The sequence below is a fragment of the Vipera ursinii genome (genome assembly GCF_947247035.1).
Source record: "Vipera ursinii genome assembly, chromosome: 1".
Lineage (NCBI taxonomy): Eukaryota > Metazoa > Chordata > Lepidosauria > Squamata > Viperidae > Vipera > Vipera ursinii.
Genome location: NC_139512.1, coordinates 252,932,085 through 252,957,165, shown reverse-complemented (window position 1 = coordinate 252,957,165; position 25,081 = coordinate 252,932,085). Strand labels below are relative to the sequence as shown.

General features: G+C 46.7%; 1 long non-coding RNA gene across 1 annotated transcript; it reads left to right on the top strand.

Moving 5' to 3' along the window:
• The first annotated feature begins 1,505 nt into the window (after positions 1 to 1,505).
• LOC310645821 lies at positions 1,506 to 23,623 on the top strand. Its single transcript, XR_014493595.1, has 3 exons — positions 1,506 to 1,530; positions 1,730 to 1,844; positions 23,506 to 23,623. It is a non-coding gene; the product is annotated as an uncharacterized lncRNA (long non-coding RNA).
• The last annotated feature ends 1,458 nt before the right edge of the window (positions 23,624 to 25,081 follow it).

Below are 25,081 nucleotides of genomic sequence, written 5' to 3'. Positions count from 1 at the left end.
GAAAACCTCGGACAGGATGAAGAGCGCCGCCGGGCAGGCAGGTGTCTTGCTCGGCTGTGGCTTGGGGGGGCACTTTTTCAGTGCCACTGTAACTTCGAACAGTCACTAAGCGAACTGTTGTAAGTCGAGGACTACCTGTACCTCATCACTTTTTTTCCTTTTTGAGGGGGGATCATCACGTTTTTGACACCTTGCTAGGCGACTGGTGGTACTCGGATGTTGCCATATCCTAAAATGGGTGAAAAGGTTGAAAAGCCCTATCCTAGACGAGGAAACGCATACTACGCTACGTTACATATAAATATAAATGGAATTAAATATAAATGGAATTAAAATAATAAAAAAATTATGCTGTGCCTTGCTTTGTGCGATACCACCTATGTGACCTTGCACAAGTGACCAAACCAGTTCCGGCTTCAGTTTGCTGACACTTCAAATAGGAACCATCGTCTTTGATTAATGCCCGATTACGGCATAATGATTAACTTATTCGCGCCCTGCATAATCGCAAGTATTTCGCACGCCAATTCGAAGGCGCTTTGCAAGTTTTGCCTTGGCGCTTCGAAAGCAGCGAAGTTAGAGGCTTCGGCAAAGGCAGAGCAAGACAGACAGACGCCCACGATCCCGAAAGCCTCGCAAAAACACCCGTGCAGGTCTTCGCGCTCGGGTCAGGCAAGCGACAGGCTGGGGAGGCGCTCATTGGCGGAAGACTAATTTGAAGGGCCAATCTCGCGCTGCCGGCCCCTCCCCCTGTTACTAGCCTCTAAACTTTCTTCCGCTGGTGGTTCCCAGGCAGAGACAGAAGCGGAGGGAAGCCTTTTCCAGCCAAGGGCAGCGTCGCCTTCCGAGGAACTGGGCGGGAAGGTCTTCAGACGTGGGTCTCGAGGTAGAAACGCGCTTCTCGTGCTCATCGCCCCCCCCCCCTCGGAGGCTTGCAGGGTCCCAAGCGCGCGAAAGAGAGAGAGAGAGAGGGAGCGGCTCCCCGCGCGACTCGCGAGCCAACCCCATTCGCCGAAGCCCCGCCTCGCACGCCTCCTCCCGCCTCCCTTCCCCGAACTTCGAGGTCCTTCCTCCCGCCACCGCAGGCCCCGCCTATCGGCCCCGCCCCGGCCACCAAGCTCGGTTGCCGCGCGCTAGAGCGATGATGTCATTCTCTAACTCAGCGCGTGACCAAGCGGACCCCGCCCTCCTTTCGCCCGAGCTCCCAAACCTGCCGTCGATCTTACAATCCGGCGCCGGTGATTGGCCGGCCCATTCCGTCCCTCCCCCGCCCACGACAAAACAATAAACAATCGAGTACAATTCATCCCGAGCGGGATGGGGTGGGGGGGTGGGGGATGGAAGGGGGCGCCTTTTTTGGCCGGCGCCCGGGAGAAATAGCGCGCGGCTGTGGGATTTGGGGTTGGGGCTAATTCCGCGGCTTTCCTCGCGTTAAGCGGGCTTTCATCCCAGGCACTTTTCTCGTAGGCGAGCCGGGAGGGGCTGGAAGGGGTCGGGTGGTCAAAGGGAGCGAAGCGGCCGAAGGAGATGGTAGGCAGGGAGCCGGGCCGTTAACTTGCCCTTCCCTTGGCACCCGGGAAAGAGAGGAGGAGGAGGCGACATGGGAGACGAGAGCGGTGGCGCGTCCCGGGGGTGAGGCGAGGAAGAAGAGTTGGCGGGGAAACAAGCGTCCTCCTGTTGCGTTGTGCACGCAAGTCTGGGAGATGACAGAGCATTCTTCTTCCTCCAGGCCGCAGATCGGATGGCAGTAGGATGCACATCACCTCATGCCAGGCTGTGCGGATCACGTGGGATCGAGGGGCCTCGGAGAGACAAAAGCCTCGCAGGGAAACGTGCGAGGTCAGGTGCCTGCAGCAGTTGCCCTGATTGCTGGCAGGGTGGGCCTTGGGTTTCCTCCTGCCCAGGACCCGAAGCTGAACCAACTCTGTGTGTGTGTGTGTGTGTGTGTGTGTGTGTGTGTGTGTGTGTGTATAGCAGTTTGGCGGGTCAAATCCCGGGTGCCGTGTAGCAGAGTGAGCGCCTGTTACTCGTCCCAGCTTCTGCCAACCTAGCAGTTCGAAAGCATGTAAAAATGCAAGTAGAAAAATAGGGACCACTACGGTGGGAAGGTAACAGCATTCCGTGCGCCTTTGGCGTCTAGTCATGCCGGCCACATGACCACGGAGACGTCCTCGGACAAGCGCTGGCTCTTCGGCTTTGAAACGGAGATGAGCACCGGCCCCTAGAGTCGGAAATGACTAGCATGCATGTGCGGGGGAACCTTTACCTTTACCTGTGTATATATATATATATATATATATATATATATATATATATACACACACACACACACAAATATTATATATATATTAATTATGAGACTTGTATGCCGCCCTGTCTCCCGAAGGACTCAGGGCGGCTAACAACAACAAAATACAAATAAATACAAATATTAAAAAGAATTAAATTATGTCGAACTCCCACTAAAACCAATAAAAACATTTAAAATCATAATTAAAACCCTATTATCATCAGTCCAGGTCGGCCATCCGGAGCTCCCGGGGGAGCTGATTCCACAAAGTAGGTGCTCCAACAGAGAAGGCCCTCCCCCTGGGGGTCGCCAGCTGACATTGTCTGGCCGACAGCACCCTGAGGAGGCCCTCTCTGCGAGCGCACAGAGCGATGGGAAATCGTTCCTGGCAGCAGACGGTCCTGCAAATATCCCGGGCCTAAGCCATGTAGGGCTTTATAGGTATGGACTTGCACCTTGCTCAGATACCGCACCAGGAGAGTTCGTGGGGGTGGGGGGTGGAGTGTCGTTTCCTGATTATGCTTTAAGACTTTTGAAACCATACAGAGGCCCCCTTCATCTTTTAACACCCTCCCCGGTCTATCAATTTCAATCTTCGTTACTCCCCCCCTCCCCCGCACATCCTGGTATCTGGAGATTAGAAGAGGCCATCCAGAAGAGAACGTGTTGGGCGTTTGTATTCCATCATCTTGTTCATCGTTTTGCGATGATAAATGGTGCTATCTTCATTACTTTTTGTGGTCTGTCTTCATTCGATGTTAGAAAGCAATTCCCATTTGTTTTTTTATATAGTGGTGTCTACTTCAATAAATCAAAGAGCAAGGAATCAGGCTGGGTGTGTTTGTGTTCATAAACATCTCATTTGTGGCTCCCCTCCCTTTTTTTGGAGTAATATGAGGAGACTGCCCAGTGCTGATGTTTGTAAGAGTTGTGATAAAAGCAGGGAGAAACACCCCCTTTGGGTTTCTTTGAAAAGTTATTAAAATTATACTGCAGGTCACCTGCAAGAATTTAGGATCATTTCTTCTCACAGGAAGCAAACTGTACATTAAGTTTGGGGGGTAAAAAATCTTGGTCACTCTGTTAACAGCTGTACATAATGTTTGACTTTCAGCTTTTTTAAGCAATATAGACTAAAGCTATTTCTACCTCTTCAAATTATAGTGTTGAAAAGGAGTTGGGCCAACTGTATGGCAGCCCATGGTTGATCAAGTTAAGTAGAATGGTACTTGGATTGGGACCATTGGATAAATCCCAGAACTGTAGGCTGAACTGGGAAGATTAAAAAACAAACTATCCAGAAGGTACTAGTAAATGACATTCATACTTTCGCTAAGAAATATATGTGAACATATCTGCAAAGTCACCTGGACTTTTTCAAACAGAAGGAGAGTTTACCTTAAGATATATTATGCTACTCAGGAGGGCATCTGCGTAGAATCTTTTTGCTCCACTTAGTTCTCACTAACATTGCCGCTTCAAAATACGTTCATGCAGTTCATGCCGCTTCAAAATATGCTCAAGCTTGATTGATGCATACTTTCTAAGCCGTAATGTGGTTGGTTTTATTTGCCATTGGCTCAGGCTGTTCTAGGGACTAGGCTTTGTTTATTAAATCATGGTTATGAGTTGTACTGCATGAACCTAACCTAGTCAGTTAATTATAATTAACCTATTTTGTGCAGTATGTGGATTCAGTCTGCAGATATTTAGCTTGGCTGTGGTCTGCTTGGACATCACAGAAGTCTCTGCAGTTGTTGTCTCTTGGCCCGCCTTCATTGATGGTTATTTAAATGCCCCCATGGCCAATGGCCTGACATTTTTTTTCCCTAGGGATTTCATTTGATTATGATTTAATTGGCTGTTAGGTGACAAGGAAAGTTGCTTGAGAATTTGGGAATATTTCTCTACTGAATGACTGCTATTTTAATTCTGCTTTCCATTTGTTTGGCTGTGCTTACATTTTTATTATGGCCGTCTTTTTAAACATTTTGTTTGATAGCTTGTACATATAGAGACTGAAATGTCAAGTATAAACATGTCTGCAAATACACTGAATTGGAAGTGATCTTAGTGGGACTATTCATGCTGTTCAAACTGATGTAAACGTGGAAGCAAAATAAGCAGCACATGTACAAATTGATACTAGCTTCACTGGAAACTGAATCCCATGACTTTCATGAGGTTTGTCATCCAAGGAGATAAGAAAGACTGAAGCCCAATTTTCTCACAGTTGCAATCTTTTCTTTCTCTAACCCAATCACACTCTTGGCACTTCTACCTTTACAGTCAAATCGTGTCTGAACAGTCATTGGCCATGTTTGCATTCCACTCAAAATCATAAATCTAGCTTGTGTTGTTTTGGCATAACAGATTTATGAAATTAGCCATGTGGTTTGAAAAACACGGTTTAGTTCTTGGCGTGTTTTGTGACCCTACCAAACTACAGTAGTACCACAGAACGTGAGGCCTCAGGTTTGAAAGGAGGTAAACCAGTTTTAGCTTTATTACTTAATAGCTACTTTCAGAAATTATTTTCTTTCTTTAAAAAAAAGTATGGAGAAACATGATGAATGACTTAGGTATATATACATATATATTTCCTCTTCATTTTTTTCAATCTCATATTCTTATTTCCAGGGCTTTTTTCTCATAGAACACTCAGAACGGAGTTCCGGCACCTTTTTTGGATGGAAGCTTGTAGGGTAGGCAAAGTGGGTTGTATGACATGTGTGAGTTCCGGCACCTTTTTCTTTTACAAAAAAAGCACTGCTTATTTCTTTGACTTACTATTTCTTATTCCATTTCTGTGCCTGGCAGACATTCCTTATCTGGAAAGAGAATGTGTGTCGTTTTCTTCTTTCCTTTTCTTAGTAGCACTTAAAGAATCTAGTAGGTTTTTTTTCCTATCAGTAGGGTGCAGTACAGATAGTTTCAGCTTATGACCATTTGTTTAACATCGGTTCAAAGTTACCACAGACTTGGAAGAAGTGACTTAGAACCTGTACTTACACTTCACGCCACACCTGCAGTCACGTGATTACAATTCAGGTGTGTGGCAACTTGCTCGCATTTATGACCAGTTGCAATGTCCTGCAGTCCCATCAAATGCATTTGTGAGCTTTATTGCCACTTTAGAGCAAAAAGAATGCCCATTAGGGAAGCTGGATTCACTTAGTGACTATTGTAAAAATGATTGTAAAGGCAGGCAACTCAATTTATGACTTAACAGGGAAATTCCAGTCCTGGTTGTATTGTAAATCAAAGACTACCTGTGTAGCACTCAGCCTCTTTTGCTTTTTGGTTCCCCAGTATCAATGGGAGAAAAAAACACAAGGCAAGTTTTTACAGGAAGCTGTTTTGTTTGGGAACAAATGGTAGCAATGTGTATCTTTCTCTCTCCTCCTCCTTAGATTTGCAGAGTTTGGTTTTTACAAGTGAGGGTGTGTTTTTTGTTTCATTTTTAATGTTGTAGCTTGTCTAAGAGGCTGCATGTTGTTTCTTTCTTACAAATAGAAACTTATTCTGTTCCCAATTGAAAATGAGTAGTTTTGGTGAGCAGGTGAAGGAGCAGGGAAGTTTGGATAAGAATTGCAAGGGCAGATCAGGACACCTGAAATGGTGAAGTATGGTGGGAAGGTTAGAGGACATAGCATCCCAAGAGAAACACTCTTTGCTATCCTGATCTATTATGATATGTGGATTCAGCCCGTTACTGCTCTGTGATTTTAGATGTTCAAAATTTAACAATGTCTAATTTAATAATTAGAAAATCAGAACTGTTGGCTTTTCAGAGATTTAGAAGATGCAAGGCTGAGCAATGCTTTCCGGGAAGCCAACAGTTCTGACCTTCTAATTATTATTTTTTTTAAAATGTGCTTATAGTCAAAGCTATGGTCTTCCCAGTTGCAATGTATGGCTGTGAAAGTTGGACCATAAGAAAGGCTGAGCACCAAAGAATTGAGGCCTTTGAACTATGGTGCTGGAGAAGATTCCTGCGAGTCCCTTGGACTGCAAGGTGATCAAACCGGTCAGTCCTAGAGGAGATCAACTCTGACTGCTCTTTAGAAGGCCAGATCCTGAAGTGGAAACTCAAATACTTTGGCCACCTAAGGAGAAGGAAGGACTCACTGGAGAAGAGCCTAATGTTGGGAAAGGTTGAGGACAAGAGAAGAAGGGGACAACAGAGAATGAGGTGGCTGGATGGAGTCACTGAAGCAGTAGGCGTGAGCCTAAATGGACTCCAGAAGATAGCAGAGGACAGGAAGGCCTGGAGGAACGTTGTCGATGGGGTCGCGATGGGTCAGACACGACTTCACAACTAACAACAACAACAAATGTTTTAAAATATTTTGTTCTTGCTTTGTTTTATTTCTTTGGTACAGCAAAGGAAGAATGTGATTGATATTAGTAGCTTCTAAAGGCATAACTTTGACAAGACTACACCATCCCGCACACTGGGAGGGTGGGGAAGCACAAGTGAAATATTTGTTGTGGAAGAATTAGGTGGAGAAGTGCAAAAATCTGGTCTTTTAAAATGGGTTGTCTTCACAAATTGAGTGGGAAAGTGGGGGGGGGGGTTTAACTCCGAGCTGACATATGTTCAAGCCCAAGAGGCTGAAAGAAGCACATCCTCAATGTGGTTTGTTGACAAAGGCATTTCTTTGCTGCAAGAATCACCCAAATCCTTTGGAGTTGTAGGGGGAGAAAGCATTAAGCATCGCAGCTGAGGGGGTTTCCTGGTAGTTACATGTTCAAGTGTAACATTTGACAGTAAGAAAGCTCCTTTTTTGTCTTATCTCTTAGTGAGATCCTGTCCTTGTGTTAGGAAATCTATTCCAAGCCTTTTAATGGGAAAATTAAAGACCAACTCCAAAACAGTGGCACGTGGCTTTGGAAAATGTAGACCATATATTGTTATTTGTTACTTTGCAGGTTGTATTCTGTCTTTTGTGATGTCATTTTATGTACTAAGGGAATGCAGAAAATCTGGAGGAGGCATCAAATACCATACTGTAGGATGTCACATGCTGGATCACCCACTCAGAGTGTAACAACCTGTAGGGAATGTCTCTGAAACAATTAAAAACAGTAACAGCCAAAAGAGAGACACAATTCCAGACTTTTGCATAAAACATTGAATACACATATCAACACATACAGGTACACACACACACACATACATATACATATATACACGTGTATATACATATATATGTACATATATGTATATGTGTGTGTATAATTATTTAAGCAAGCATTGCTCATAAAATCTGTTCATTGTTTTTGTGATTCTCTATGTAACCAGTATGTAGCAAATATGGACTGAGAGACAAACACAAATATTTCTGCTTTGCTTTGCAGAGTATGTTAAAATAATGTTTCTCAATTATATCTTTTCCAAAATTGATGATTCCCATATCCCCATATATGCTTGGCCACAACTCCTGTCATCTGGCTCATTGATGGAAATTGTAGTCTAATATCCCTGCAAGTCTTCAACTTAAGGAAACCTATTTCTCCATTTCCCATGGACCTAAATAGAAGAAACAAGACTTTTGCAATTGGGAGAAACAACAACCTATGTTAATTTATTTCCTGTTAAGTGAGGTTATACACCAGAGATTTTTCTTGTCCAAAAAAGACCAGTGGATTGCCTTCAAAAGGCAAGACTTTACTGTCTCAGCCACTCAGAGAATAGAACACCCCCAAAAATCTTCCCCTTAGAGACAAGCACAATCTTGGTCTATATCCATATGTAACACCTTTCGCTATTTTGAAGGCAAAAAGTGTGAGCCTATTTCACTCTTATTTTTGGAGTTCCAGCTGCTTGCACGCAAACCCATTTTCATTACTGCTTTTCTGGAATAGGATTAATCTGTTTTTTAACTTCATATAATGGTCTTCAAGTTTTCGTCTAGCTGTTTTTGGCTTTTAACTTCATATAATAAGTGACTTTCTATTGTGGCTCAGTATTATGCACAAAGATGATTTTAAAAAATCTGTTAATATGAAAAATAGCCACACTATTTTTAATATATTGTGATGCTGTTGTTTTTTTCCCTTTTGACTGAACTGGCTCTTTACAGGTAGTCCTCAACTTAAAGCAGTTCATTTAATGATTATTCAAAGTTACAGTGGCACTGAAAAAAGTGACTTATGACCGTTTTTCACACAGCCGTTGCAGCATCCCCGTGGTCATGTGATCAGACACTTGGCAACTAACATATTTATGACAATTGCAGTGTCCCAGGGTCATGTAAATCACCTTCTGACAAGCAAAGTTAATGGGGAACTGAGATTCACTTAGCGACCGTGTTAGTAACTTCACAACCGCAGTGCTTCACTTAACAACTGTGGCACAAAAGGTTGTAAAATAGGGCAAAACTCAACAACTATCTCACTTAGCAACAGAAATTTCCGGCTCAATTGTAGTCGTAAGTTGAGGACTACCTGTATTAGGCCTTAATGAGGCCACATGATGCTTGTGAAGGGCCAGCAGTTGCCTTGGCTGGAGATGCCTTGACAGTGGTAGGAGGAAAAAGATAGTTAAAATCGGAGGGGGCAGCAGAGGTAATTGGCAGTGGTGGAAGAGTCCATGACAGCCAAAAGGGCAGAGATGGGAAGACTACATGGGGGGGGAGGGTTGGAAGTAGCTGAAGCAGATGCTGCAGTTGTAAATGTGGCTGGGTTGCCTATGGTGTGCTGCAACTACCATAACTTCAAGGACCAGCCATAACCACTGTCAACGCTGCTAACATCAGATGTTTTTGCATTAACAGCAAATGGAGATGCAACCATTTTCTTCTTTTGCTTTTAGAGTCATGATGATGGGGAGGTGGGGGAATGTGCACGAGAGTCTAGCTAGACATAATAATACTGAACCTAGTGTGAGAACCAAGGTTATTGAAATAAGAGATGATAAGAATTGGGCTGGAGAGCTGGAGGGAAAGCCCGTTTCAAACTAATTGGGGAATGTGATTTATGACTGTCAGCTGGAGGAGGGAATTGTGCTTTGATACTATGTGCTCAGGGAAGGGGAACTCAGTTTTTTGTTTCAATTGTGTTAGTGCTGATGCTATGCTACTCAAATATTCTTTAAGGTAAACAATACCTCAAAGTTCTTTGAAGAGTTTCATCTGTCGGAACCATGACCACCACCCTAAAATCAACACAACCGTGACCTCAAACAGTTGGTGAATGAATGGTCATTAAATGGGGACTACCTGTAACTGGAGTTGGGTATGGTTTGCTTAGTTAATGGCTGGGCAACCTATTTAATACATTTGTGCCTGATGATGAATGCCTTTATTGTATGACTATAGAAAGGAAATATTGGTCAAATGCTGAATGCGGTAAGAGTGGCATCTGATGAAGTTAAATCATACATGAAAATAAATGGAATGCTTTGTGAGTGGTTCAACATGGAAGAAAAAGTAAGGACATGTGATAACATCTTTGTTTATTTTGTTTATTCCTGGCTTGGACTGGACCCTAATGAAGATTTTTCTTTCAACACTCCCAAATAGATGTCATACTATATCAATTTCCTCATAGCTGGTAATCTAAAAATGGTGGGTAAATTTAATCAAACTATTTCTCTGGTGCTTTATTCCATCTTTAAGAGGAGAAAACTTAGGATGTTTTGCAATGACAGTCCCTTAGCACTGAACAACAGATTTTGTGTGTGTGTGTGTGTGTGTGTGTGTGTGTACATTGTGTGTGCATTAGTTGTATGTTCTAATCTAAGAAATTTTAACTTGTTTTACTTGAAAAGCAATTGTGGAATTAAAGTTTGTGTCGAGCCCTGTGGGCCCGACACTACAAGGGGGTCCCGGCCACGAGTGCTGGCCCCACAACACCAGACCACCCCGAAACTGCCCAGCAACCCTGGCAGCTTACCTCGCGGTCCGGCGTCCCACATGAGGGCGGACGAACCACTGGAGGCCGCCGAAGTGCAGCAGCCTCGAAGGCCAGCCGCCAAACAGTGCCTGCGCAGACGGACCTTGCAGAAGGCCCTGCAGGCACTCAGAAAGACAGGCCGAGCTGCTTGACGTTGGGGAGACCTGCACAGATTGAATCTCCAGCATGCCGCGCAGGCACCCAGAAAGGCAGACTGGGCTGCGTTATTGCCAGCTCACTGGAAGAGGAGACTGCGCCAGAAAGGCCGGTGTCCAGCTGTATGTCGGAGTTGCTGGCCTCCTCAGCTTCGAGTTAGTGTGAGCTGAGCCCTAATGGACTTGGAGCCTCAGACATATGGACGGGGGTTTCAGGTGCCCTGCTGGGTCAAGCCATTGGTGAGCGGGGGTCGGCCGGCTGGTGAGGGGTGGTTTCACAGTGGGGGCTGTTCGGCGTGGCCGTATGGGGTGGGTCTTCCGGAGGGTGTGGCGGGGTCGCCCAAAACACCTCACTGAGAGTGGCATACAGGGTAGCACGGTCACAGGTGCACGTGCGGACAAAGCAAAGGGGGGAGGGGTGTTTATGGGCGCATGGCCGGATGCTGGCCTGTGCCGGGAGGGGTGTGCCGGTTGTGTGAGTTGGCCTTAAAAGGGCGTTGGGAGTGTGTTGCTTCCAATGCTGACTTTTTCCTTGTTTTTGTGATGTGAATAAATGTTTCTTCGTTGTTACCCGTTCCACGGCCGACTGAGTGTGATTTCGTCGAGGACAGGGTTGACAATTTGCTAAATCCAAGCAACCTGGAAAATGCTGTAGTACTGGTCTACAACTGGGAACAGGTTCAAGTTTCAAGTTTCAAGTTTTATTTAATTTGTATACCGCCCTTCTCCTTGGTAGGGACTCAGGGCGGTTCACAGGGCATATATAAAAAAAGACAATACAAAAATTAAAATCAGATCCCTACCTATTCACACAAATTGTAGGGCAACCTTGAGCCTCCCGATCTTTGTCACTTTATTATGCTTTAAAGAAAAATTGTGGAATAAAACAGATGTGGAGGGGAGAAGTCCATACATTTAAATTCTCTTGAGGAAAACTGGAATATAAATGCAAAAATAACGGTAGCTGGACTACTATAACAGCTCAGTTTTAGATGACCATTGATGCCACTTTAAGTATATGAGTTAATGTGCTCTTTGGACATTCAGATATATACTACACCAGGGGTCCCCAATTCCTGGTCCACGGCCAGGTACGGGTCCATGGCCCATTGGAACTAGGCTGTGCAAACAGTAGGCAAGCGCGTGAAGCTCCATTTGCGCAAGCAGCGAGCGTGCATGCAAAACCATCCCTCCCCCCTCTGCTGCCACCCCCGCTGCAGATCCACGGAGTCAGAAAGGTTGGGGACCGCTGTACTACACTATTAGACACAATAAAATTTGCATATTTGTTCAAGGACAAAATGTTGAACCTCTTTCCTTCAGATGAACATTTCTATTTTCATGTTTTTCACTTTTTCCCACTCTTAAGTTCATATTATGCAAAGTTTTGTAGCGAATAACCTATAAATCTAACTTATTTATATTGATTCAATATAGTTATTTTTGTTTTTATTTTTTTATTCCTTTTGTCATCTACCTTTGTGTCTTGTGCCAACAAATAGGAGGGTAATGTGTTAATTGCTAGTAATCATTCTTTAGGAAAGTCATAACAGTGATCTGAATAGTGCAAAGATTGAGAGAATCCTATCTCAAAGGAGAGGAAATGGCTTCAGCTTTATATCCAGATCTTAGCCTTCAAAAGAGGTTGGCAGATACCTACACCTTTCCAAAAAAGGAGATCCCTGCCATAGCATAGTAACATTCAAAGTATAACAAATCTTGTTTGTCTTATTTCTAGTGAAGTTATGACTTCACCTAGAATTATGAATTACTTAATTGTGGTTTGCTCAATATAATTCAATTGGCTGTCTTCACGTCGCATGCTAAGCCATAATCAAACCACAGTGCCTGGTAATGCTAAATCAAAAAATCCCATTATGGCTTGGTGTGATATGTGAGCTCAGCCTAAGTGACTGAGGCATTCAAAAGTAAGCCTTTTTTGTGTTCCCCGAATTGGTGGAGCTGCCTGGATATCAGTTGTTTAAATCTGTGAGTCTTACTTCTGAGTAAGCACAGAGCTCTTGCACATAGCCGTTGTCAGATATTCATGAACATTCTTGCAATGGCCCATGACTGTTTTCACTGGAACCACTGAGAACTTTCTGTGAGGCAGTCAGACCTCCTTCAAGATGATAAATGGGGGAGTGCAAAAATCAATATCTAGCCATCCCCACCCATTCTTCAGTTGCTACGTTGAAATAGATACTTGTCATTAACTACAAATCCATCTTTGTGCTCCATTGAAGTTTGAGAGCTTAGCAGCTGAAAAAGAGAAGCAGTTGAGAGGCAGAGGCTGCTAGAAGTTGCTCCCACAAGGAACCACTCAAGGTCTAGGTTGCAGCTTGAAAAAGAGAGGTTTTGTGATTGGTATTCATCCAGATAGCTGAGCCCAGACTAATGAAAACCTGGGATTATAGTGGCAATCTGGGAACAGTGCCTGGGTCTCGGATGAAGCTTCTTCTATAGAAAATTGTATTGCAAAACGACAGTTCTCAGGACACCTAACATGAAGTAACACCAATGTAACACAGTAGTCCTTTCATCTGAGTAAACACACGTATTATTGCACAAACAAAGAAGAGCTATGGAACAAACAGGTGCAAATTTCAATACTTGATTCAATTGGGATTTGTGTTTATGGATTCCTTACAGTGTAGAAAAGAATTTACAAAGGAACAGGGAAGCTAAAGCTTTTGTTGACACCAATTCAAGGAAGTGCTTTTGGTTCAAACATATATAAAATATAACTACTTCTGTAACTTTGTAAGGCCTGATTAAAAGATCAGAATGGTCTGTATATGCTCACAGGACAACCAGACACAATGGAGAAAACTAATATTTTTCATTGTTTAACACAGGGGTCCCCAAGCCCCGGACCATGGCCCACTATCAGGCTGCGGCCTATTTACAACCAGGCCGCATGAGCAGCGGGCCAGCTTGGATGCATGCGCACACAGCTTGACTCACTCGAGTGGCGGGTAGGCAGGCATGCACCTACACACATTTGTGTGAGTTGAGGTATGCGCTCGCCCCTGCTTGAAAAGCTCGGTTCCCTTCTCCTCCCCCCAGCCGGGCCACCAAGCTGCAAAGGTTTGGGACCACTTGTTTGACAATTAAATTGCACATCAAGTCAGCTTCTAAATTTTAGTAGTTTTTGTTTTCTGTTGTTTTTTGTATTGCTGAAATCCAATTTACCTGAGAAGCTGGCTAATTTCTAGGAATCCATTGTTCCAACTCTGGCCTCTTCACACTTACATTGCACGTCTCCAGCGCCACCATTGGCTGCTTCTAGGGCGGCAATAGGTTGCTTTAAGCTTATTGGCCGCTGCCTAGAGGCCAGGGTATAAATTGCTGCATTTGCAGCCCTGTTTCTCAGTTCAGTTCCTGCAACCAAATAAGAATGATTCTTGCTGAACTCACTCGCCTTGTCTCATCAATCAAGCAACGAACCCAGTATCTAACACTGGCGACGAAGGTGGGATCCTGCTCCTCCAACTGAGCTGAAGAGTCACTAGGGGAGAGGCCAAACATGCCTGGTGGGAAAAGCAATTCCCTCCCCCCTACGGTCAGCCTAGCACAGCCACGCTACCGACCATCCACTCAGAGGACCAGTCCCTGGGCAACGGAGGAGCAGGACAAGAAGACAACGAGCCCCAGCCACGAAGACCAGCCGAAATGGCAAAGGTTGGAAAGCTGGAAGAATGTGATATAGCTCACCTGGAAAGATGGTCTTCGTATCTATCCAGGATCGAGAACTATCTACATGCGAATCAAGTTGCCAAGGACGGCCTGAAGGCCGCTGTGCTCCTGTGTGTGTGTGGCCCAGCCACGTTTGACATCGCGGAGAACTTGTTCGCGCCGCCATTGGAGTCCATAAAGTTCATGGACTTGAAGAAACGGCTTGGAGACCACTTCCAGCCCAAGCTGTCGGTAATCACTTGGCACCATGCATTCGAACAGAGGGTTCAGCAACCAGGTGAAACAGCGTCTGAATTCATCGCGGCATTGAAGCAGGCTGCTTGCTTGTGCCAGTTCTCTGACATCGAGGAGAGGCTACAAGACCAGCTTGTCTGTGGTCTCGAATCGAGAGCTACAGCAAAAAAACTTCGCCAAAGAGACTCTGTCATTCCCAGACACACTGAAAGAGATCATGGTGGACAAAGCCACCGGTGGGGCCATATGAACCATGCGGTCTGCCAAAACAGCACAGCACGAGGAAGCCATCCACCACGAGGATGCCAAACACGCGGAAGACCCAGAAGACAACATGGAAGTTGACAAGCTACAAAGACACAACGACCAACAGCGTCACAGCGACAAGCAACAAGGGACAACTTACAAGGCAGATCCCTTCCTTAGATGCCCAGGATGTGGCGGCCGCCACCAACGCATGGGTTGTAGGTTCCAGACAGCCATGTGTCGGGCCTGCGGAAAGACCGGCCACATCGCGTCCGTCTGCAGAGGTTACCAAAGTGACCAGCAATCGAATCGCCAGTTGGACATTCCAACGAGGAGAGGTACCGGGGCCCCGGGGCAGTATAGTGTAGGTCTTTGCTCCAGCTGCAGAAGCATTTGCCGCATGGGAGCTTGCTGCCCTATTAAGCCAAAGTTTAGACTTCAGGTGGAGCTGCAAGGGGTCCCCTACAAGATGGAGCTGGACACGGGCTCAGCCGTATCCATTATTTATTTTTATTTATTTATTTTATTTTAATTCCATTTATATCCCGCCCTTCTCCGAAGACTCAGGGCGGCTTACAAGCTTAGCAGTAGCCTTCACTTGACACATTTAATTTTGTCTGCAATCACAGCAAGAGCTGGGCCAAGCTGAGGCCATCTGACATTATACTAACCGACTTCCAGAATGTTAGAGTCACAGTCAAGGGTGAGGCCACACTAGCCGTTAAATTTAAGGGGTTTTCTGAGCACCTGGACATTGTCGTAGTAGGGGGTCAGCGAATGAGCCTGATTGGGCTTGACTGGTTTGATGCACTAGGCATCCATGTAACTGGAATCAACCGGACGGAAGTCGCGAGTTTATCGACAGTATGCGAGGAATTCACAGATGTGTTTGACTCAGCTCTGGGGACGTACACGGGCCTGCCAATAACATTTAAACTAGATCCTACTGTAGTGCTGGTCAGGATTAAACCTTGTAGGGTGCCATTTGCTCTTAAACACAAAATAGACACTGAGTTAGATAAACTGGTAGAATAGGGAGTACTTCAGCCAGTAGATGGGGGTGAATGGGAGACCGCAATTGTAACACCACTAAAAGCCAACAGGGAAGTCCGAATCTGTGCCGATTACAAATGCACAATTAATTGTGCACTCAAACAACATGCATACCTGGTACCAGTAGTAAGCCACATCCTGGCGTCCTTGCAAGGTAGTACAATTTTTGTAAAATTAGATTTGGCTCAGGCCTACCAACAGCTTCCTGTTGACAAGGCCACAGCCGCAGCACAGACAATTGTAACCCACAGGGAGGTGTTTAAAGTAAAATGCCTGTAATTCAGGGTTAGCTAAGCCCCCGGCATTTTTCAAGGCATTATGGAGTGGACGCTCAAGAGCATTCCGGGGGTTTGCCCTATTTTGATGACGTGCTCATCACCGGTGAGTCCACTGAGGTGCTAGCAAGGAGGCTCAGAGCCGTCCTTCAAAGGCTGCACGAAGCAGGCCTCAAGCTTAAAAAGAATAAGTGTAGTATTGGAATCCCTTCAACTGTGTTCTTGGGTTTCCGTATAGATGCTGACGGCATCCACCCTGCTGAGTCTAAAGTAAAAGCCATTCAGATGGCACCCAGCCCCAAAACAAAAGGAGAGCTTCAGGCATTCCTAGGCCTCCTAAATTTTTACCATGTATTCCTTCCTAACAAGGCCACAGTGGCAGAGCTGTTACACCGACTCTTGGACAAAAATACTGCGTGGAAGTAGACTAGTTCACGAAAGAAGTTTTCAGGAATTGAAGGCTCTACTGTTTGTTAGTTCAACGATCACTCATTTCAAGGAATCAATGCCGGTATGCCTAGTGTGTGATGCATCCCCATAAGGGGTGGGGGCTGTCCTAAGTCACTTGGAGAGCGATGGGACTCAAGTTCCAATTGCTTTTTATTCAAGGACACTGTCCTCCGCTGAGCGTAATTACGCACAAATTGACAAGGAGGCATTGGCCATAGTAGCTGGAGTAAAAAACTTCCATGACTATTTATACAGCAGGGACTTCATGGTCTTCACAGATCATAAACCGCTATTGGGGTTATTCATTACAGACAGACACACCCCACATCTTATCCCCTAGAACAGGGGTCGGCAACCTAAAAAAGAAAAAGAGCCACTGGGAACCGGTTCCATCACAAATTAAAAAAAGAGGGAGCCGCGTGCGTGTGTCCATGCACGCGCATGCGCAAAAAGGTTTTTTGCGCATGCGTAGACGCACGCAGCTGCCATTTTTTTAAAAATGAGATGGAACCGGTTCCCGGTTGCCCGACAGCGACGGCCCGTCTGCAAAGCTGCCGCTTTCGGCAGCTTTGCAGACGGGCCGTGGCAGCTTCCTCAAAGAGCGGCGCCCCTGCCCATTCCGAGAGGTGCGCGCGCACCTCTCCGAACGACCGGAGGTGCGCGCGTACCTCCGCACGAATGGGCAGCGGTGCCGCTCTTTGAGGAAGCTGCCGCGGCCCGTCTCAGCTTCCTCAAAAAGAGAGGCGCCCCTGCCCATTCCGAGAGGTGCGCGCGCACCTCTCCGAACGACCGGAGTTGCGCGCACACCTCCCCAAACCTTTGGGGAGGTGCGCGCGTACCTCCGTGCGAAGGGGCAGCGGCGCCGCTCTTTGAGGAAGCTGCCGAAAGCGGTCTCTTTGAGGAAGCTGCCGCGGCCCGTCTGCTAAGCTGCCGCTTTCGGCAGCTTCAGAGACGGGCCGCGGCAGCTTCCTCAAAGAGCGGCACCGCTGCCCCTTCGCGTGGAGGTACGTGCGCACCTCCCCAAAGGTTTGGGGAGGTGCGCGCGCAACTCCGGTCGTTCGGAGAGGTCCGCGTGCACCTCTCGGAATGGGCAGGGGTGCCGCTCTTTGAGGAAGCTGCCGCGGCCCGTCTGCTAAGCTGCCGCTTTCGGCAGCTTCACAGACGGGCCGCGGCAGCTTCCTGAAAGAGCGGCACCGCTGCCCATTCGCGCGGAGGTACGCGCGCACCTCTCCAAAGGTTTGGGGAGGTGCGCGCGCACCTCCGCCCATTCGGGGAGGTGCGCGTGCACCTCTCCAAATGGGCGGTGCCACTCTCCATTTGGAGAGGTGCGCGCGCACCACTGCCCGTTGGAAGAGGTGCGCGCGCACCGGGCGGCGCACCGGGCGGCCCTAGAATGTTAAGATGGTGCATTTTTTTATCAGCTTACAGTTTTAAGCTAATTCACAAACCCAGCAAGGATATGGGCCATGCAGATGGCCTGAGCAGGCTTCCACTGCCTCACATCAAGCCAGATCCGGCCCCAGCGGCCCGTGTTTTGTCCATTCAGGACTTGCCAGAGTTTCCCCTCCACGCAGAAACGGCAGCAGACAAGACTCTAAGCAGAGTACTATCTTGGGTACACACAGGTGGCTAGAGAAAAGCCTGGGTCCTGAGTTCCAGAGCTACTTCACAAGGAGACATGAGCTCTCAGCTCATAAGGGTTGTATTCTTTGGGGGAACAGGGTCATTGTTCCCACCTCATTAAGGGACAGAATTGCAATCGCTTCATGAAGGTCATCTGGGTATTGTTCGCATGAAAGCTTTGGCATGAAGCTATTTATGAGGGCCAGGATTAGATAAAGCCATCAAGGCTCAAGTTCATGGGTGTTACACATGCCAGCATTCTAGGCCTGAAATGCCGCACACGCCCGTCCACGGGTGGTAGGAAACACACACACTCTGGTTAAGGATTCATATAGACTTCGCTGGGCCCTTTCAGGGACAGCTCTTTCTTATAGTGGTCGACAGCCACTCTAAATGGCTGGAAGTTATACCAATCGCAAATATGACATCGGCTTCATTTCACCCATCTAGTAATGGTCAAGCCGAATGAATGGTATGCACCACGAAATAATTATTGAAACGCATAGTGACTGGGGACTGACACCACAGACTGGCCGACTTTTTGCTCTGCCAACATTCCACACTGCACAGCAATGGGCAAAAGTCCAGCAGAGCTGCGCTGGGGGAGGCGACTAATCATGAAACTGGACAGGCTTCACCCAGACTGGGTGGCAGCTGAGGCCTCTCGCCCCAAACCCCCGAGGGGGCTGCAAGTGGGCAACAGGGTGTGGTCCGGGAACTATGGGCATGGGAACTTGTGGGTGGCAGGGAAAATCACCAAAACGTCGGGCCCTCTCTCATACAAAGTGGGCCTAGAGGATGGGCAAGTCATTCGTCGCCATATCAATCAGTTTAGAAAGTGTTTTCCAGAACAGCCACAAAGCGAGGACTTCGTCCCAGGTCCAATCCACAGACTACAAACTGGCAGCCAGGCCGATCAATCCATATGCTCTGAGGTCCCAAGCAGTTGGAACAACGGGGAGGTGGCCGTAGGGGGACAAAGCCCAGGAGTGCAACATAGGGCCCCTGACGGAGAAAGCCAACCAGAACACTACAGCCACTGTGCTAACTCTGCAAAAAGATTGGACTCTGGGGTGGGCTGACCAGAAATGGCCAGCCAGAGAATTCCGAGTCAGCCAGACTCGCTTGAACTTATTGACCCTGGTCTACCCAGCCTGGTGGGCAAGCTGGTAGGCCAGGGAGTGCCTGGCTCTCCCAGGCGTTCCAAGAGGGTTCGCAAGTCTCCTGCATATTTACAAGATTTTGTTCCAAAATAACTGAGCTATAATGTTGTATGTGTCATTGACTGCTGCTAGCCAGGAGACCCTACGGAAAATGTGTACATTGCATATTGTTTTTGTATCTCTGAAAAACTTGTAATAGCTGTAATCTTCTCCTTTGTTGTTATAATGTGTGTACATTCTAGGGTGGTGTAATGTATTGGGCTTTGTCTTGCTTAGGAATATCACATGGGTTTAATTGCTGGAAGGTTGCTCAAGCAGGGAAGCTGGCTAACGGCTCCCAGCTCCTCAGACAACCCGTCTCCAGCACCGCCATTGGCTGCTTCTAGGGTGGCAATAGGTTGCTTTAAACCTATTGACCGCCGCCTAGAGGCCAGGGTATAAATTGTTGCATTCGCAGCCCTGTTTCTCAGTTCACTTCCTGCAATCAATTAAGAATGATTCTTGCTGAACTCACTCACCTCGTCTCATCAATCAAGCAACGAACCCAGTGTCTAACACAAAAGATGCCTGTAGATGATTGCACTCTCTTGTTGGCTAGCTGGAGAGAGCCCTGACTGGTTGTGGGGAGCACTTGGCAACAGTGGGGATACTTGCAAGCTGACAGAAAAGTGTCAAAGCTTTGGGAGGTGAAGCTGGTAGTGTATAGTAGAACCATCTGATTTATCATAGAACTAAAAAGCCACAAACTACAAGCTGATGAAACATATGCTCTTTAGAGCAGAGGTCCCCAACCTTTTGGGCACCAGAGATCGGTCCTGTGGAGAGAGATTTTTCCACGGACCAGAGAGTGTGTGGTTTTGTGTGCTGCCTGCATCTTACAAATGGGGCCTTGGCATGTGGTGGCCCAGTATTGGTCCACGCACCGGGGGGTTGCGGACCCCTGCTTTAGAGGGTGACATAGCTGAAATGTCTTATTATCCAGAAGAATTTTCCTATGACGGCCCTCTGCTGACTGGGCACCTAGAATTCTGCTAGTTTGAAGATTTTGGAAGTTGCCATCAGGATACCTGCAGGGACTGTCAAAGTAGAGTTGGGAAAGAAAATAAAGGGGGGAAAAACACATAGTCCTAGAACAGGCTTAAGAAGTGACAAAAATTTCATTGCCTCTCACTTAGCAGTTCCAGAGAGTTTTCAGATTTCCTGATCCTGAGATTTTTAGAAATCCACTCTTTAAACAATAGACAATGAGGTAATTGTTCCTCACCTCATTCTGATTAAATGTCCAGTAATAGAACCTCCAGCCTTTCATTTTATTTTATTTTTTTAATTCCATTTATATCCCGCCCTTCTCCGAAGACTCAGGGCGGCTTACAAGCTTAGCAGTAGCCTTCATTCTATGTATATGCCTGCTTATTAGGGCTTTCACACACACACCCCAAGCGGCATTATTACAAAGTCAGCTTAATTGCCCCCAACAATCTGGGTCCTCATTTTACCTACCTCGGAAGGATGGAAGGCTGAGTCAACCTTGAATTTTAGGGCTCTTATCCAGCTTATTACTGATTCCAGACATCCCTCTATCTTGTCAATCAGCTTTTATTTTATTTTTCCATAATAATGTTCTGGATTACAATAAAAGTATAACCAATTTGATTCTGACTACAGCTTCCTCACCAGAAATCAGCAGATGACACTTTTCATGACAGGGCTAGGGATAAGGATGTTGACTTGCTCGGCCCTGTGGTTCCAAACAGCGTAGGAAAACAACTGTTGGCCCTGTTCTGGTTGGTTAAACAGCCAAAGCTAAGGTACATCCGCTACTGCGTTTTCATTCTTAATCATCTTGTGTTGCTGGCATGGCTGAGGGCATTCGTAGCAGGAGGGAATAAAATCCTTTTGACCCTGGCATTTCTTTTTTTTTAATTATTCAATTAAAATCTAAAGATTAACTCTTAGCTGCATGATAGACAAAGCTTTGTGCTCTTAGCTTGTTTGAACAAATATCCCCTTGGCCAAGGTTTGCAAGGCTGGCAACTCCACCAGCTGGGGGTTTGTGCAATGGATAGCTGTGAATGGTTCCCTAGCTTTGCCGTCTCCTATATCTGGTTTCACACTCCTATTGTATTGCTAAATAGATGAAATTTAAATACAAAACCAGAGGCTTTAGCGGGAGGGAGAGATTTATGTATAAAGGCCTCTTTGCTAACCTTCTTCAAAATTCTCAGGTCTGTTGTTGTGATGGTCCAGAGCAAAGTGGAAAACAGCCATGGGCAGGGCTGGCTTTATGGTTATTAGTTTCAAAAAAAGTACACAAAGTGCTGCTATAACATTGTTCCCTTGTAGACCTTTGGCAGACAGTCCCCTGCTACCTGACATTTCTTTGTCTGAGGAAGGAAACTCTGAAATCAGCCAGCTTGCTGTGCAAGGCAGAGGCAGGTCTCTTGGTGAGCCACAAAAGGAGGCAACCTCTTACAAAAAAGGAGGAGGGGGGGGGAATACCTCAAGCAGATAAAAGGACACTGAATAACTGTGGTAAATCAAAAAGGCTAGCTGGGAGTTGCCAGAAGTAGGCTTAAATAACAATTTATCTGCAGATCTTTGGGGGCCATTTCACTTCCGCCCATACGCATTTTTTGCGGTGTTGCTCAGAAGGGCCTTCAAACCAATTTGATGAGTTGAAAATATACTAAGTATATTTATCCCTAAACTCTTGTTGGGAAATACTCAGCCTCCATTAGGCACAATTTTCAGGCCAGGGAACTTTTCCCCCCTTGCTTTGTATTTTGTTTGATCCCCCAAACAATGGGGAGTGATATAACTGAGATTTCCTGGAGGTTGTTGTTACTGATGTTATTGTTATTATTGGTCACCACAATACAAAAAAGATGTTGCGATTCTGGAAGGAGTGCAGAGAAGAGCAACAAAGATAATTATGGGGCTGGGAGCTAAAAAAATACTGTGTGAAGAATGGTTGCAGGAATAGGGTATGTCTCTAATGAAAAGAAGGACTAGGAGTGACATGATAGCACTGTTACAATATTTGAGGTGCTCCTACAAGGATGAAGGGGTCGGACTATTTCCCGACACATCAAAAGGCAAAGCAAGAAACAGTGGTTGGAAATTAACCAAGTAGAGAAGCGGCCTAGAACTAAGGGTAATTTTTCCACCAGTGAGAGCAATCAACCAGTGGAACGGTTTGCCTTCAGAAGTTGTGGGTGCTCCATCACTGAAGGCTTTCAAAAAGACACTGGACAATCATTTGTCTGAAATGGTATGGGGTCTACTACTCTAGCACAGGGCTTTTCAACCAGTGGTACGGGTACCACCTGTGGTACATTGGCACCTAGCAGGTGGTACACAACCATCCTAGAAGTGGTAGCGGGGGAGGGGAATGAGCTAGACAGGTGGCAGCACCGCACAAGCCTGAGCGAGAGATGGCTGGAGCTGCAGGGCTATCAGGGCTCAGCAGAAGCACCAGGATCAGTACCAGGCTCCAGCTGGAGCTCAGCGCTGATCCTGGTGCTTCTGCTAAGCCCAGAAGAAGCACCAATCAGCTGGAATGTTGCAACATCTCCAGGGTCTTGTGATTTACATTCAGATGCTTGGCAACTGATTCATATTTATGATGGTCATAGTGTCCCAGGGTCATGTGAAGTGACCAAAACCTGCTGCAACCACCCAGCAGAAGGGAGGGGGAATAAAAACCAAACACCCACCCCACCCCACCCCTGCTGCCAATCCTCAACAGAAATGCTCACAATGAAAACCTCGGACAGGAGGAAGAGTGCTGCCGGGCAGGCAGGCAGGTGTCTTGTTCGGCTGTGGGTTGGGGGGCACTTTTTTCAGGGCCACTGTAACTTCAAACAGTCTCTAAGTGAACTGTTGTAAGTTGAGGACTACCTGTACTTCATCACTTTTTTCCTTTTTTTGGTCAAGTTTTTGACACCTGGCTAGGTGACTGATGGTACTCGGATTTTGCCATATCCTAAAAGTGGTACAATGGGTGAAAAGGTTGAAAAGCCCTACTCTAGCAGGGGGCTGGACTAGAAGACCTCCAAGGTCCCTTCCAACTCTATGATGATAATGATGATGATATGGATGTGGTTTTTTTTTTTAAAAAAAAAATCTAGATTTCTTTTGCCAATATGAGGTTTTGTTTTCTGTTGAAAAATCAATGGCCCACCACTTCTTTGATACTTGATGACTTCCTCCAGATTTTCTGAGCCTCCTCTAAAGGCTGCAAACATCTATTTAGTGGGTTACATTTTCTTTAAATGCAAAATAGATTCTATTCCTGGGATTGCATAGCTTTTACAGTCCAACTTGGGCCAGAGAAATCTTTCTCTGCAGATACTATGCTGACACAACTGAATTCCTAATCTTGCTTCTACCTTGTTTATATTCAATGTCCTCAGGTAAGCTGCAGATCTCTGTTGGAACCCAGGAAAAATAAAGCATTGTATCCAGTGGTTCAGTTGTTCTTTCTCACCCAGTCACCTGACCATCTTCCCATCCTGAAGAATACAGGAGAGAGAGAAATCTCTCTGCAAAGCAACTGAAGAAACAGTGTAACACCTGCTTAGTTGCTGCAAGAAAATTGCTAAGACTGCAAAATATATATATACGGTGTGACAAAGTAGCAACAATGGTAGATTGGAACATTTGCAAGAAAAACCACTTGCTTACAAGCAAGAACAGTTGGGACTACAAAATCATTTAAAAAATGAACAAACTAAAATGCTCTGGGACTTTAAAATTCAAACAAATCAGCCACTGCTACACAATACCACCTCGGGCTTAACCACTGTTTATAAGGAAGACAGAAAAGTCTGGATAGTAGTTACTATAGTACTACATGGAGAGAATAGAAGGGAAGAGAAAGAACTGGAGAAAAAAGTCATGAACTATAAAGAGTTGCAAACTGAAATAAAACTACATGGCAAAAGACAGCAAAGATAGTACGGACAGTAATAGGTACCTTGGCTGCAATCCCGAAACAATTGGGGTACACTTGGACGCGGTGGCTCAGTGGGTTAGGACGCTGAGCTTGTCGATCTGAAGGCCGGCAGTTTGGCGGGTTGAATCCCGAGTGCCGCGTAACAGTGAGCGCCTGTTACTCGTCCCAGCTTCTGCCAACCTAGCAGTTCGAAAGCACGTAAAAATGCAAGTAGAAAAATAGGGACCAGTGCGGTGGGAAGGTAACAGCGTTCCGTGCGCCTTTGGCGTCCAGTCATGCCGGCCACATGACCATGGAGACGTCCTCGGACAAGCGCTGGCTCTTTGGCTTTGAAACGGAGATGAGCACCGGCCCCTAGAGTCGGAAACGACTAGCACGCATGTGCGGGGGAACCTTTACCTTTTACCTTTACCTGAATACCATTGCCACTGACAAAAGCAAGTAAAACTTGTCTTTTGCAATTGACCGAAAGCGGCAGCTTCCTCAAAGAGCGGCACCGCTGCCCCTTCGCGCGGAGGTACGCGCGCACCTCCCCAAAGGTTTGGGGAGGTGCGCGCGCAACTCCGGTCGTTCGGAGAGGTGCGCGCGCACCTCTCGGAATGGGCAGGGGCGCCGCTCTTTTTGAGGAAGCTGCCGCGGCCCGTCTGCTAAGCTGCCGCTTTCGGCAGCTTCAGAGACGGGCCGCGGCAGCTTCCTCAAAGAGCGGCACCGCTGCCCCTTCGCGCGGAGGTACGCGCGCACCTCCCCAAAGGTTTGGGGAGGTGCACGCGCAACTCCGGTCGTTCGGAGAGGTGCGCGCGCACCTCTCGGAATGGGCAGGGGCGCCGCTCTTTGAGGAAGCTGCCGCGGCCCGTCTGCTAAGCTGCCGCTTTCGGCAGCTTCAGAGACGGGCCGCGGCAGCTTCCTCAAAGAGCGGCACCGCTGCCCCTTCGCGTGGAGGTACGCGCGCACCTCCCCAAAGGTTTGGGGAGGTGCGCGCGCAACTCCGGTCGTTCGGAGAGGTGCGCGCGCACCTCTCGGAATGGGCAGGGGCG